Here is a 13,688-nt window from a genome sequence, read left to right as displayed (position 1 = left end):
CCACTGGTGGTTGATGAGGGTTGAGATGAGGAGGCGGCTGTGATTTGATTACAGTTCTGCCCCCTGCATTTATGACACGTGCACGCACGCACGCACACACACACGCACACACACTCCGATCATTAGCCCCCCGTCTCGAGACACCGGCCACCAGCCTCCTCATGAATATTAATATCAATCTGATGAATGTGCAGGAGGCCACGGGGTGTTGGCTTAGGTGTGACCCCACACACACACACACACACACACACACACACACACACGGCGCACACTCACAAACAAAAAGCCCAAACGGTAAAAGAGAAAAACCACCGCAGGGTCACATTTCAGTCAATTATCCTCGACAGAGCTTTTCTCTCCTCTTTGGAACCTTTTCACTGGGAGTGTGTTCTGTGTGCCATGTGCCCTGCAGCTCGCATAGTCATTGACCTGTCTGTTACCTCGCTACTCTGTGAATGGCGAAGAGGGCAGACACAAAAAGCTTTTTCAATATCATCCCTCTTGTCACATTGTGTTTGTCAAAGCGCTGCACTTTTGGAGACGAGTTGACTGGCTTTATCCTCCATCAGTCCACCTTTTCCTTCCCTCTCTGGGTTTGTCAAGTTTGAATTTAAGTCCCATGATCCTCGATGATACGAGCAGTAGCTTAACTAACATGGTGGCAAGGTTCCCCCATCTCACCCTCACTCCTCACACCTCTTCCCTCTCCCTCATTTTCAAGAGCAGTTTTCAGATGTGGCGCTTTACCTCGACACATTCGCCTCATTTGCCGCTGCCAGAACTGTCATTCTCTCGCCATTCACAGTCCTTCGGGATCACGCAGCGGCGCACAGGAGCTGTCTGGCTACATGTGATGTGACTGCTGAGATTTTTTTGAGAGGGCCTGGAACTCCATGTGCCCGCCTGTTGATGCCGCTTGATTATAAGTCTCATCAATCCTGTCCTTCACCCGCACACACACACACACACACACACACACACACACACACACACACACACACACACACACACACACACACACACACACACACACACACACACACACACAAACACACGCTGAAATTTGAATGTGCGAGTGTCCTCTCTTGTCAAGCCAATCTCCACCCAGAATGGGAATTAAACTCAGGGAGCATAACGTCTCCTCCTAAGTGGACTGTCACTACTCATTCCATGTGCGTGAACACGCGTGCACGTTTGCCCTACACGGACCTTGTTTTTGCTGGAGAAAAAAAAAACACATGAGAAAAACCCCCTCAACCTTCCATCTGGTGCAGCCAACGAGAAATCTAATTTCATGGGAAATTTAATGAAAGAAAAAAGGAAAAAAAAACTGGAATGATTTCCTCCATCTCTCTTTAATTAGCCCCCCCCCCCCCCTTTTTATTTTTAAATCACAACGCCTACAAGGCGGAGACGAACCTCCTGTGCAGTCTCTGGTGGTCGCTGGAATGCAAACGGTCTCAGCTGATCTCGCTCCGAAATGTCAGCTGCTCGGCGTTCGAGGCCGTCTCCCACCATGCATCCCTTCTGCCTGCGCGTCACGGCGGAGAGGACGCGATGCGAGGGAAATGAATCGGTCACAGTGGAAATGCGTTTATGATATTTAAAGTTTGTCTGTGGTTACCAGCGTCTTTTGCATATGTCGAAGATGAGAACTAACAACACTCTCAACAAAGTCAAATAAGTTTTGTGCACTCTACAGCCTTTTTCAAGCCAAATATGAAAATACAACAGTGTGAATTTGATGAAGTCCATATGCGCAGCTTCAGATCTCCACGCTCACAATGAAATTAAATAACTCTGCTGTGAATTTATTTTTCCGACAGTCCAAGGGAGTAACTCTCTTGTAAGTAACGTTTGCCTGAAGTCATTTATTAGATGTCAGATGTCAGCCCCCTTTCTGGCAGGCGACAATAAAGCGTTCCTTTAAATAAAAAAAACGTGCAAACCCGCCGGATAATAAGTTTAGTGAATGGGACGTGATTGCGAGGCGCCGACGTGCTGATTAGCCTTTGACGCTCCGTGACACCTCGCCCCCTCCCCACCTCCGTTCAACCCCCCCCAAACTCATTCAGCGCCGCGGCGGACTGCGTTTTGATTGGCGTCTGAATAGTCAGGTCGCTGTGCAAGCCGTCTGAATGGCCCGGTGATGAGCGGGAGCATGAGGTTTTAAGTGCGGCGATTTAGAAAATGTCACACGCATGCCGGCCCTAATCATAATCTATACCCTCTCTTCACATTCTAATCATGATCCATACATCCTTACCTGTGGAGATGAAGTACGTCTGTCTCACCCTTTTGAATATTAATTCAAAGTCTCGCATGGATTCTGCACATGGCGTGATATATGGTGTAAAACGAGTCGGCTGTAGTTCACCTGTAGCCAGTCATTATGTCCCGTCTTTTGTCTGCTTAATTGATTTTATTCTTAACCTTTTTTTTTCTCCCCCAAAGAACTTTTTTTTAAGGTCTCCCATCACTGCTGAAGGCTGGAGGCTCCAGACATGGCAAACATTTTACACTTGATTGTCTGGAACTAAATTGCATTATGTCCTGTTTATATGATCAGTTTTTCAATCCTGTCTCCAGCATTCTCATTATATGAAAACAATGTCTTCAGAGTTACTTACTTAATTTCCCCCCCCAGTGCTTTGATAGAAGAAGCCCAGTGGCCAGCTTATATATTTTTTTCATAAACAGTGTAAAGATAGGACTTGTTATAGAGTTATTGCATTGGCTGGAGGAAATACGTCTTTCTGTTGCCTTGCCCGCACCCCTGCATTTTTTTATTCCTTCTTGTGAACTTCAATGACACAATAATAATATATTCATATCTCCAGTAAACATACAGTATATTGAACAAAGTGAGATTATCTGTTACCTGCAGATCAGAGCAGAGCCGTTGCACGTTTTTGCTCGACGGGATTGGGTCACTTGAGCTGATTTGATCATATCTCATGAGTGTCGACCTTGATTCGACCCCCCAGCCCCTCTTCCCCCAGCGTGAGCATCACAACAGCTCTTCATCTGATTATATTCAATTAACAATGCACACTCACACGAGCACACACACACACAATCCCCTGTTTGATTGCAATTACTATGGTAGAACTTAAGGAAGGCTTAAGGAGAAATCATTCTCGCTGTGCCCGTCTTTTTCATTAACTCGCATGCATTGTTGAGTTTTCCTCATAAAAGTTGCACTTTGGAATTTAAATTCCTTCAGACGATCCGTCGCGCTGCCTTTTCGACTTTGAACGATGGCGCCTCTCCAAAGTGATTTGTCAGTTCACTGAAGCAAAATGCCCGGATTCAGTTTTGGATAAGGCCTGTTACTGTTCTCTCTGCTTAGGTGTGTGTGTGTGTGTGTGTGTGTGTGTGTGTGTGTGTGTGTGTGTGTGTGTGTGTGTGTGTGTGTGTGTGTGTGTGTGTGTGTGTGTGTGTGTGTGTGTGTGTGTGTGTGTGTGTGTGTGTGTGTGTGTGTGTGTGTGTGTGTGTGTGTGTGTGAGACTTTCGCAGGCCAGGTTAGGTCATCATGCCCTCAGATCTCATCCTGTGGTGTTGCTTTTCCTCCTGTTAATCACACGGACTCCGTGTCGCCCCGCGTGTCACCATCACAACGCCCATTAGCTCCTAATGGAGCGAGATGGTCAGGCTGTAGCCCAACCTGCCGGCGCCTGCAGTCGGGCGGCAGGAAGCCGGGAGGGCCGAGGAGCGCCGTGCTCTGCGGACTTCCTCTTCTAATCACTAGTGTGTGCGTAATCGGTGCGGTAGGAGAAGATGAGACATGGGGACTGTGGAAGGATCTGTGCGTCAAATTGTGTGTGTAATCCAGTACAGCATGTGCATGAAACATAAATTCACGTATAGGAAAAAATGGTTTCGTTCAGTGACATTGATGTGGCCGAAAAGCCGCGGCTCGTGTTGTGTTTGTTGTCAGTATCGGCTTCATCCTTTCGAAAGGGATTTTGGCACAGCAGCCTGCAGAGGAGCTAATCGCATCCAGCTAATGATCTATTATAGATCAACTTGTTTACAGCAAATGTTCTCTCTGACCTGATCGGCCTCGCGCCATCTGTTTTCCTCCATGACTTTGCCCCAGACCAGCATATATATATATATATGTGTGTGTGTCTGTGTGTGTGTGCGCCGGGCCGTCTGAGTTTGTGAGAAGTGTGGTGTGTTTTCCCTCTGCTCACTCCAACTGCTAATAACTCAAATCAGCAGAAAGTCACACTTGAGGATGTGTGTGTGTGTGTGTGTGTGTGTGTGTGCTCGCTCGCCGCAGTGTGTGTGTGCGTGTGCTTTCACAGCAACAAGGGGATAAATGCTCGTAATACTGACTCCAACTCATTTAGGTTAATATTTAATGATTTCTGTTGCAGCAGCACAGCTGAAGCCGCATCTGTGTCCATTGTGTCGCATGCACACAAACACACACGCACACCATTATTGTTATTATACAGATTTTCTGCCTCTCACCCTCATCACCTCGCTGATTGGCCTAATGAATGGTGCTCTGTGGACGGTAATGTGTGTGAATAGGCCACTCGAATTATTAGGCAGCCTACATCTGACATGACGTGTGGGAAGGAGGTGTGGTCGCTTCACTCGCACAGGTATAATTTGTATTCTTTTTAAAAAACCCTCTGCTTTCTGCTCTTGGAAAAGCAAAATGTGTTTTTATGTTTTATTTTATTTGTAAAAATGTCCCAGATTTAGCCATGCAGGATAGATTTCATCTGCAGGTTGATGAAATAGTGAAGCTGCTCCTGAATGTTGGTGATGCACATCGGCAGTGGAGAAAATCCTACGAGACATCCAATGTTATATGTTAATATGGCAGCCAGGCTATAAAATATGACAAGGCTCGTCTTGTCCCGAAATTTATTGGGCGCTCCTCAGTGCCGGAGGAGCCCGGAGAGACGCTCTGCAACGCCCAGCGATTTTATTACGTACGTATGATTAACACGTTGTATTTCTTATTTCTGAGACGCTTTCACGTCAACAGGCAGAAACCTGAATGAAATGTGACTCTGACAGATGAGATTTTGTCACTAGCTCGAGAAAACCGTGAGTAATGCTCCTTCTGAAAACGCTGTTCAAAACCACAAAATGCTCACTTTGCAATACGGCAAAGCAGAAAGCGATTATTGTTATTGGTTCATGCTTGTCTATTCATTTTCATCTCTTTGCCTCATTTTTGTTTATCATATGACAAATTCCTCGTTTAGGTGTTACGATCTATTAAAAGCTGAAAGATTCATCAGTTAATCGTTTCAGCACTACATAGAACCTGCTTGGCATTAATTGTCAATTAGAAACCGGTGCACACTGTGTCGTCTATGAACTGGTTCCTATAAACGTGTACAGTCAGAGTATAGCTCCACACGTCCGCACGTCTACTTCGAGTTTAATGGCACTGTGGAGGAAGGTATAATGGTGTCGCTGGAGTTCCAGCCCCCTGACATTTATATGCATGGATGGATGGTTGTGTCAGCCGGTCGTTTGTACTCGTCGGGCTTGCAAGAGTGTAACACGGCGCACATTTCTCTCCGGGCTGTGATGTCGAGTCAATAACTATCGGATAGGGAATGCTGAACACATACTGTATGTTGATGGTGTAAGAAATAAAAAAAAAAAGGTGAGGCTTTCTTTCCTTTTTCTTTTTTTCCGCCCCCCCAAACACCTTCAGGCTGTGAGCGATGCTGGCTCTCCATGGCAATGGCAAGCGCTGAATGTCAGTAAATGTATGGTTCATATACACTGTGCTGTACATCAGCGAGCTTGAGCTGCGGCGGCGGAAAACCCCAGAATGTTTACCCCTGAAGAAAAGCAAGCCGAGGAGCTGAGGAATAGCTGCTGTCAGGCCACGCGGAGGGAAAATCTCCGGGAAAAGAATTTACATCACGGCCACGGCCGGCGGGGGGGGACGACCAATAAATGTTTCATAATTCGATGAATAATAGTGAATAACTTCCCCCTTGAATTTCTCATAAACATCCACTTTTTCGAGCTCTGCCTTGCACAAAGAGGAGAAAGAAGGAGGAGGTGGTGGTGCTACAGTATGAAAGTCTAATGTTAAAGAGAGGGCAGAGGAGGGAGGAGGGCAGCCCGGGGAGAGAGGAGAGAGCCACAGGTGAGAGGGTGGCCGCCTCGCAGCTCTGAGTTAATCACTCCTTCCATTTCTCTGTCAGACCTCAGGAGGAAGCAGGGAGGATGGAGGAGGAGGAGGGAGGGAGCAGCTGGCCCCGTGACGACCACAGGGAAAAGAAAGCTGATTATTAGGCTCTGGCTTTGACTTTTGGAAAAACGTGTGCGATTTCCCTCTCTGCGTTTGTGTCAATACGGGAATGTGTTTTAGTTATGCACATTTCATGAGGAAGAGGTTATGACTTTCTGTGCGCCAGGGGGAGTACACGTCTCCCCCCTGTGTGTTGTGAGAGTAAGTGTGTGTGTTTATATGTGTGCGATGTCCACAGATGCAGAGCAGGACCAGTGTAAACCGCCGCTGATGTGTTTGCACTGCAGCGATGATGAACGAGCCGGTTTGATATTTGTCTCGCCTGCCTGGGAAACGCGAGTCCCGGAGCTCCGCTGTCACACACACACACACACAAACACACACAGGTCCCTCCTTCTCCCACCCGGGCCTCTGGGGCACGCGTGATTTATGAAGAGTTAACCCACACCCCTTTATGAATGTGCATAAATAATAATGCGGCGTGTCACCGAGCAAAGCCAGCACCGCGATACCTCAGCTGGTGGCTCGCTTTGCGTGTGTGTGTGTTTTAATGGGTGGGTAGGCTCTCATCGGGTGCATATGTGCTCCATCACTGTGGCTGATGTGACAGGTGTGTGTGTGTGTGTGTGTAGATGCAGAGAGGGAAAAATAACTCCTTTTGAGTAACATACTTTTTTACCTTTTTCCTACCTGTTTGCCTGAACAATAACCTGTCAATAATTGTGTGTGTGTGTGTGTGTGTGTGTGTGTGTGTGTGTGTGTGTGTGTGTGTGTGTGTGTGTGTGTGTGTGTGTGTGTGTGTGTGTGTGTGTGTGTGTGTGTGTGTGTGTGTGTGTGTGTGTGTGTGTGTGTGTGTGTGTGTGTTTTGTCGCCTGTCGCTGTAGGTGAACTAGGTTTGAATGTTTTCCTTGGAGTGTCTCATTGTACTTCATGACAGGAAGGAGATTGAAATCAAAATGAGTTTGGACACCGTTTCTATTTTTTCCTGAATTCGCTATTCCTCCGGTTTGCTGTTTTGTTTTTTTTTAATTTTGAAAGATCTGGGTCATCCTTTTGCTAAATGTGAATGAATGTAAATGCTTAGACCGGTGTGTACCAACAGAGGAATTTACTTTGGTGTGCCAGGGGGTTTAGATCAGCCTGTCGGAGGCATCAAAGAGACGTTATGTTCAATGCGGAGGTACGAGCCGCTGTTTGGAACCTACTTCAAACGGAGAGACACAAAGATTTAGAGGTGCGAGCGGTGACGTCTGATATGATTCGTTATTTTTAAGGAGTCCCCCCGCCGACTGCAGACGAGTCGGATTGTGCATCTGCTCGTGTTCCTTCAGTTCACGAGTCCGTAGACGGAGTGTGTCGCTCCTTACTGTCCTTGTTGTTGCTTCTCTATTCTTACACACTACGTGTGTGTGTGTGTGTGTGTGTGTGTGTGTGTGTGTGTGTGTGTGTGTGTGTGTGTGTGTGTGTGTGTGTGTGTGTGTGTGTGTGTGTGTGTGTGTGTGTGTGTGTGTGTGTGTGTGTGTGTGTGTGTGTGTGTGTGTGTGTGTGTGTGTGTGTGTGTGTGTGTGTGTGTCCGTGTCCATGCAGGTCCCACGCCAGGTATGTGTGTGTGTCCCTAAGAGGTAATCCCCCACATCTGGTAGTGTGCTGCAGTATAGATTCAGGCTGAAAGAGAAGTAGGATTAGCTCCGCTCTCACCAGTAATACGACCAATTTTCTTCCTGTTTGAATAACACAGGCCAAGCGTCCCCGCGACGGCCCCCAACATGTGTGTAAGTTGGAGTGGCCACACTATGTGCTCTTGAACATGGAATAGTGTTTTGGCGCATGCTTGAGTGTGTACGAATACAATTTTCATAGTGGCGTTTTCTTCGCAGACTTGAGGTGCAGGTGCCTCCCGTTTTTTGGCAGGCGTTCTCTATTTCCAATCTCTTCCAAGAAGCTCTGACTATATCACCAACTATGGCAAGTGTCTTTTTGTCCTAAATCAATCCAGTATATGTTCTTTTTTTTTCAGCAGGTTTGAAACTTCTATGTTATCACTTTCAGGCCAATGACATGTCATTTAAGAAATAACAAGGTGTGGTGGTGATATTAATGTCTATACAATAGCAAATGTTGGGGAATATAAACTTGTTTGACCCATTTCTAGTTTCTAAAATATATTGGTTCTCAAAGCACAAGGGTTAGACACATTTAGTCATGCGTACTGTTGGAAAAGCTTCCTGGTTTTAATTTGATGATGTTTCTATGGGCTGAGCACCAGCTGAACTCACTGGGTGCTGTCCAGAGGCATTCTGGGAACTAGAGTAAATCCCTCACAAATAGAAACGTTAATTGCATCATCCTAATACGTCTCCTTTTATGAATTAAACATTGAGAACATACATCCTCAGATGATCCGACCTGCAGCCGCGACCTCCACGTCCCCGCTCTTCATGCCGAAGAGTGTCTCTAATCACAATTACCTGCCAGTCTATTGAAAACGGCAAATAACTGTCGCCGCCTCGGCTCAAATCGTTTGCCGCGTCTCACGCGATGTCGAGGATTTCAAGAAGGCAAATTTCTTGCACAGGCAGGGTGCGATTCTTAACTTTCACCTCCCCCCGTACCTGTGAACTGTCAATATTCATCGCACTTCACAGCCGTGGAGGAAGTCATTCTCTCCGCGCCGCGTCGGCTCTTTGTTGAGCGGCATCTAATTCACACATGAAGGAGTTGGGAGCGCTTTCTGTCGCCGTCTGCGAACACGCCGAAGTTTCCCCGAATCTTCACACCTCAGCCGCCTGCGATTCAGAGAATGAAAAAACAACAACACCAGATACACAAATGCACATTCAGGAGCCATATGGATGGAGTATTTGCTTTTGTGCTCAGTTCCATCAGTCGAGTGTAAAGTGCAGTTTGGATCCTTTTAGCGATGGTGCGATCACAAATGTTTACACCGAGTCAGATTGTCATCGAGTGCAAGTAAGAGGTTTATTCCCTGATTCACATTTTTTGCATCTGGGGAAAAAAAAAATAGTTTCTCTTAAGCCTGCACTTTGGTGAAGAAAGTCTGTGTGTGTGTGATTCGGAAGCTCTCTGTGTGCATGTGTGTACTGTATATATGAGTGAGTGTGTGTGTGTGTGTGTGAGAGAGAGAGAGATGATTGGGTTACCACACTACTGTCAGGATGCAGCGCGCTCCTTCTGAATTATGCATCTCTTGTTCAAAGAAAGAATGAAGAAGAATAGCATGAGAAGGAGAAAACGGTGGAGAGGGGGGCAGTCGTAAGATAAATGACAACAGCACAAAAGCAGAGCATCTCAATAGACTGGTACCACACACGCACACACACGCACGCACGCACGCACACACACGCGCGCACATACACACACACACAGCAGTTTGAGACTGCGATGAGAGAGGAGAAGAAAAATGGGTTGATTAGTACCAGCAGATGAAATAGGGAAGTGTGTGTGTGTGTGTGTGTGTGTGTGTGTGTGTGTGTGTGTTTGTGTTTGTTTGTGAGTTTGTGTGTGTGTGTGTGTGTGTGTGTGTGTGTGTGTGTGTGTGTGTGTGTGTGTGTGTGTGTGTGTGTGTGTGTGTGTGTGTGTGTGTGTGTGTGGGGGGGGTGGGTGTGGGTGTTGCTGATACCAATGTGTACTTGAACGGTAACAGCATGCAATTGTGTTTGTTTAAAGCAAGGTGGCACTGTTCCTCCTTAAACTATGAAAAGTGCGTGTGTGTGTGTGTGTGTGTGTGTCTGAGATTGTGTTCACATTTATGTTTTTGTGGTGTGTATTTTTAAGCAATGCCTTTTGTACAGTGTGTGAACATCCCTGATTGCATATATATATATTTGTGTGTGTGTGTGTCCATCCCCATCACTCATCACTCTATCCCCTCCCTTGTGTGTTCCATACAGGACGCGCTGCATTTGGCTAATTAATTCTCAGCGAGTACATCAATTATTAAAAAACACTTGACTGCTGTTCCATCTGTGAGTCGCAACATGTAAACACAATGTACTTGTTTACAGCAGCCGTGATCGTTTCATATCCTGACCATTAAAAATGCAAAAACGGTAACCGTGGCGCATTTAAAAACACTGCACCTGATTGGCCCGCCGGGCTCACACAGGGGCCTGTGTGGAAGCAAATCTCGGGCCAGTGGCAAATCAAAATAATGTGTAAGTTTATTGATCACAGTAAATAAAAAGTGTAATGGGGAGGTCAAGGGTCAGGCTCGGATACAGCATACAGTCAGTGTTCTGCACAAGGCCACTACTGAACTGAACATTAACATTTTACTGTAATAATCACAATGTCTTGATTTATCACGGGGGAGAAAGAAGTGCGTTTTGTTATTTAGATGCAAAGCTCCAACTGCAGTATGAGAACACTGACACTGTTCTCAGTGCAGTCGGGCGTTGCAACACTTCAGCGGTGTAGCAAAGCAACTGTCGGCAGTCACTTGTGATGTCCAGAGGGGGGGTGGTGTGTTTTTTTGTGGCCGATCTTATAAGATATCCTTTTTAACAATGCACACAAAGACATTAATGGGGTTACTAACAACGTAGTCAGTGTTCCTCCACTGTCAAGACGTCTGCTGTGAGAAATGGGCGAAAGTGTGAACATGATGATGCTCCCCGGCTCACTGGCACGACTGATGTTTATGGTTTAACTGTAAAATATCAAACCTCAAGTTCATTTCTTTGTCACTGAGGCTTGATGACGTCTTGGGATATATATCGCTATCTGACATTTTTCTGCAATAATAGAATCATAAATGCAAGCAATGTCATCGTGATTGTTTTCTAATGTTAAAGATGGATTCAGGAGGTGTCAGGAAATTGTACGCATTTTTTATTCAGGTTGAGAACATTAAATCGGGATCAGACTTGTATGACATGCAGAAGTTTTGTATATATTTATATGTAACATCTTATAACTCATTGTCTATGGACAAAAATACGCACAGACTCTGCGTGCCTGATATGTATATGGATTTCATGTATGTCATGACAATCACTTTAGTTCTGCAGCACACACACACACACACACACACACACACACACACACACACACACACACACACACACACACACACACACACACACACACGCACGCTCCTTCCAGCTAGTCTGGTCACGCTGGGTACACACCCTGCATGATCATTACGTGGCAATATAAAGGATTCAGCTATTTGTATTTGGCACAGGTATTGGTGTGTGTGTTTGTGTGTGTGTCTGTGTGTGTGTGTGTGTGTGTGCGTGCGCGCGCTATGGAAATCAGACAAAGGGGTCACATTATTCAGCAGGAGTTGACATGCAGGCTCCTCAGGTTCATATCAATATCCCCGATCGGACACAGCATGAAAAATAAGGCGATTTGTTTCCTGGAATACTAATCCGAGTCAGCGGGGACTGAGGGAAAGAACCCGTCAAGGTTTTGTTGTTCACCGCCGGGTTCCTCCAGAAGAGCACAGGGTGGTGCTTTTGTTTGAAGGACTTGAATTTCAAGTTCAGTTTAATTGTCTTGTATTTGACAGTAGTAACGGTTGTTTCCTCTTGCGCAGCGAAAGGCTGGAACATAATCCGTAAAAAGATGTCCAAAATCTTTAGTTAGATCACGCATACAATTTCACTTAACTCTAAACGGTATCCTGCCCAGTCTTTGTCAGCTTTCGAGTCCAACTCCAGCTTGTCACCAAGCGACTGCGTGTTTGCCACAGTGATAGGATCAGTGAAGATTTGCCATCAGCATTGAAACATGATGACAGCCTCTTTTTTTTTCTCACGTCAGTTTGACCCTCGTCAGCACCCGTCAGCTGTCAGCTGTGGTGGAAGCAATTGTGACAACAACCCAGCCTGACGTCACCCATTTGGTTTGTAGTCTGCCGTTTTGAAGCCTCGAGTTTAGCATTTTGACCAGCGGCGCCATCTCGGTGTATGGAAACCAGAAATAACCTCCAGATAAGTAACACCAGCACCCATTGGACGCACTAGCTGTCAATCACTCGGTATCCATGCCCCAATTCATATCGTGCCTTGTCTATTTTACTCTAAGTCTTGTATTGTCTTGTATTGAAGAAGACTTTGAACCAGAGATCGAGAAAATAAACTCCTCAGGAAAATGTTTTCGTGACGTGATGCAACCAAATGCAACGGCCCTTGATTGATAGGGCAGGAGTTAATGGTTATGACTTGCATGGCGCATGATTAATTAAAAGTCCTCGTCGTGGAACCAGGCGCCTCAAAAGTGAGGGATTTTGTTGAGTGATGAGTAGCAGCAGGGCGGCCTTCATCAGCGCTCCCGCTCCCCACCGCTGTCAGCCGCAAATAAATAATGAACTCCAGGTAAAACAAATCATCATCATCGTCGTCATCATCACCCCTCCGCACATTCAAAGAAGTTGTTGTCGCTCAAGAACGATTGCGATGTCTTCGCCCGCTCGCCCGTCGGCGCGCGTCTTGCACGCGCGCATCACATAATGCTCCGAGAGACTTCTCCCTTTGATTGATGCTGTCAGCGAGTTCGGCGAGAGAGACGGCGGCTCGGGAGCGAGGCAGATAAGGGGAGGAAGAGGAAGGCCGATAAAGAAGAGAGAAAGAGCTCGAGAAGCATCCGTCAAGCGGCGCAATCAGATTGTTTCCTTGGTGTTCCGTCTCTTCTGTTCTCTCTCTTCTCTCTGCATCTGCCAGCCTCTTCGAGTCCTCATCTTTTCTTTCACTCGCTCTCTCTAATCTCTCATACACACATGCACACACACACACACACACACACACACACAAGCACACAAATTCAGTAGATGCATCTCCTTTGCATGGCATCGGTCAGGTGTCACGAGGATATTGAATCACGGGAGGTTGAGGTGAGAGGCGGCGTCGCAGCATGATGGATGATACATATCTCACCGCCTCCTCTGTGCTTATTGTTTACACACGGAAACTTGAGTGCGCGCACACACACACACACACACAAACTCACACACTCTTGCTCGCGCACTCCTTTGTTGTTAATTGGCGTCCTCCACTCGTCTGTTGTTTCATTTCTATCCCTCGTTCCGTTGCGGTTATTGCTTTTCATTAAGTGGTCATTTCCTTCGCCGGCACCGTCTAATGAGAGCGTCACGCCGCCACGCACCCATTTATCAAACCACGTACACGCGGTGGCACGGCCCCGCAGTCAACACACACACAACCACACATTCCCTTTTGCCCTATCTGCCATCATGTCCCTGTCTCAATTAGGATTGTTTGTCGTTCTCCTGCCCTCCATCCCCTGTTCATTTGGCCGCCCCCGTCTCTTCCCGCCGCCTCACCGTGGCAGCCGCGTCATTGTGTTTGGCAGCTTCTCATTCTCGTGTCACATCTCATTTGACTGCTAATTTCATACCTACACATCTCGCCTCGCCGCGCCGCGCCTGTTAACTCCTTGGAGCCGGCCGCTGGTCACA

At 46.7% G+C, this 13,688-nt stretch overlaps 1 protein-coding gene and 1 long non-coding RNA gene across 7 annotated transcripts in view; one reads left to right on the top strand and one right to left on the bottom strand.

Moving 5' to 3' along the window:
* Positions 1-13,688, bottom strand: part of LOC118301237 — a 1,055,945-nt gene that overhangs the window by 696,028 nt on the left and 346,229 nt on the right. The gene's annotated exons all lie outside the window — the stretch shown is intronic.
* The window catches only part of pard3ba (par-3 family cell polarity regulator beta a), a 121,917-nt gene that overhangs the window by 8,281 nt on the left and 99,948 nt on the right, over positions 1-13,688 (top strand). The gene's annotated exons all lie outside the window — the stretch shown is intronic.

This window comes from Scophthalmus maximus, chromosome 1 (assembly GCF_022379125.1).
Source record: "Scophthalmus maximus strain ysfricsl-2021 chromosome 1, ASM2237912v1, whole genome shotgun sequence".
Lineage (NCBI taxonomy): Eukaryota > Metazoa > Chordata > Actinopteri > Pleuronectiformes > Scophthalmidae > Scophthalmus > Scophthalmus maximus.
The sequence above is the reverse complement of the archived record's forward strand: the minus strand, read 5'-3'. Positions and strand labels throughout refer to the sequence as shown.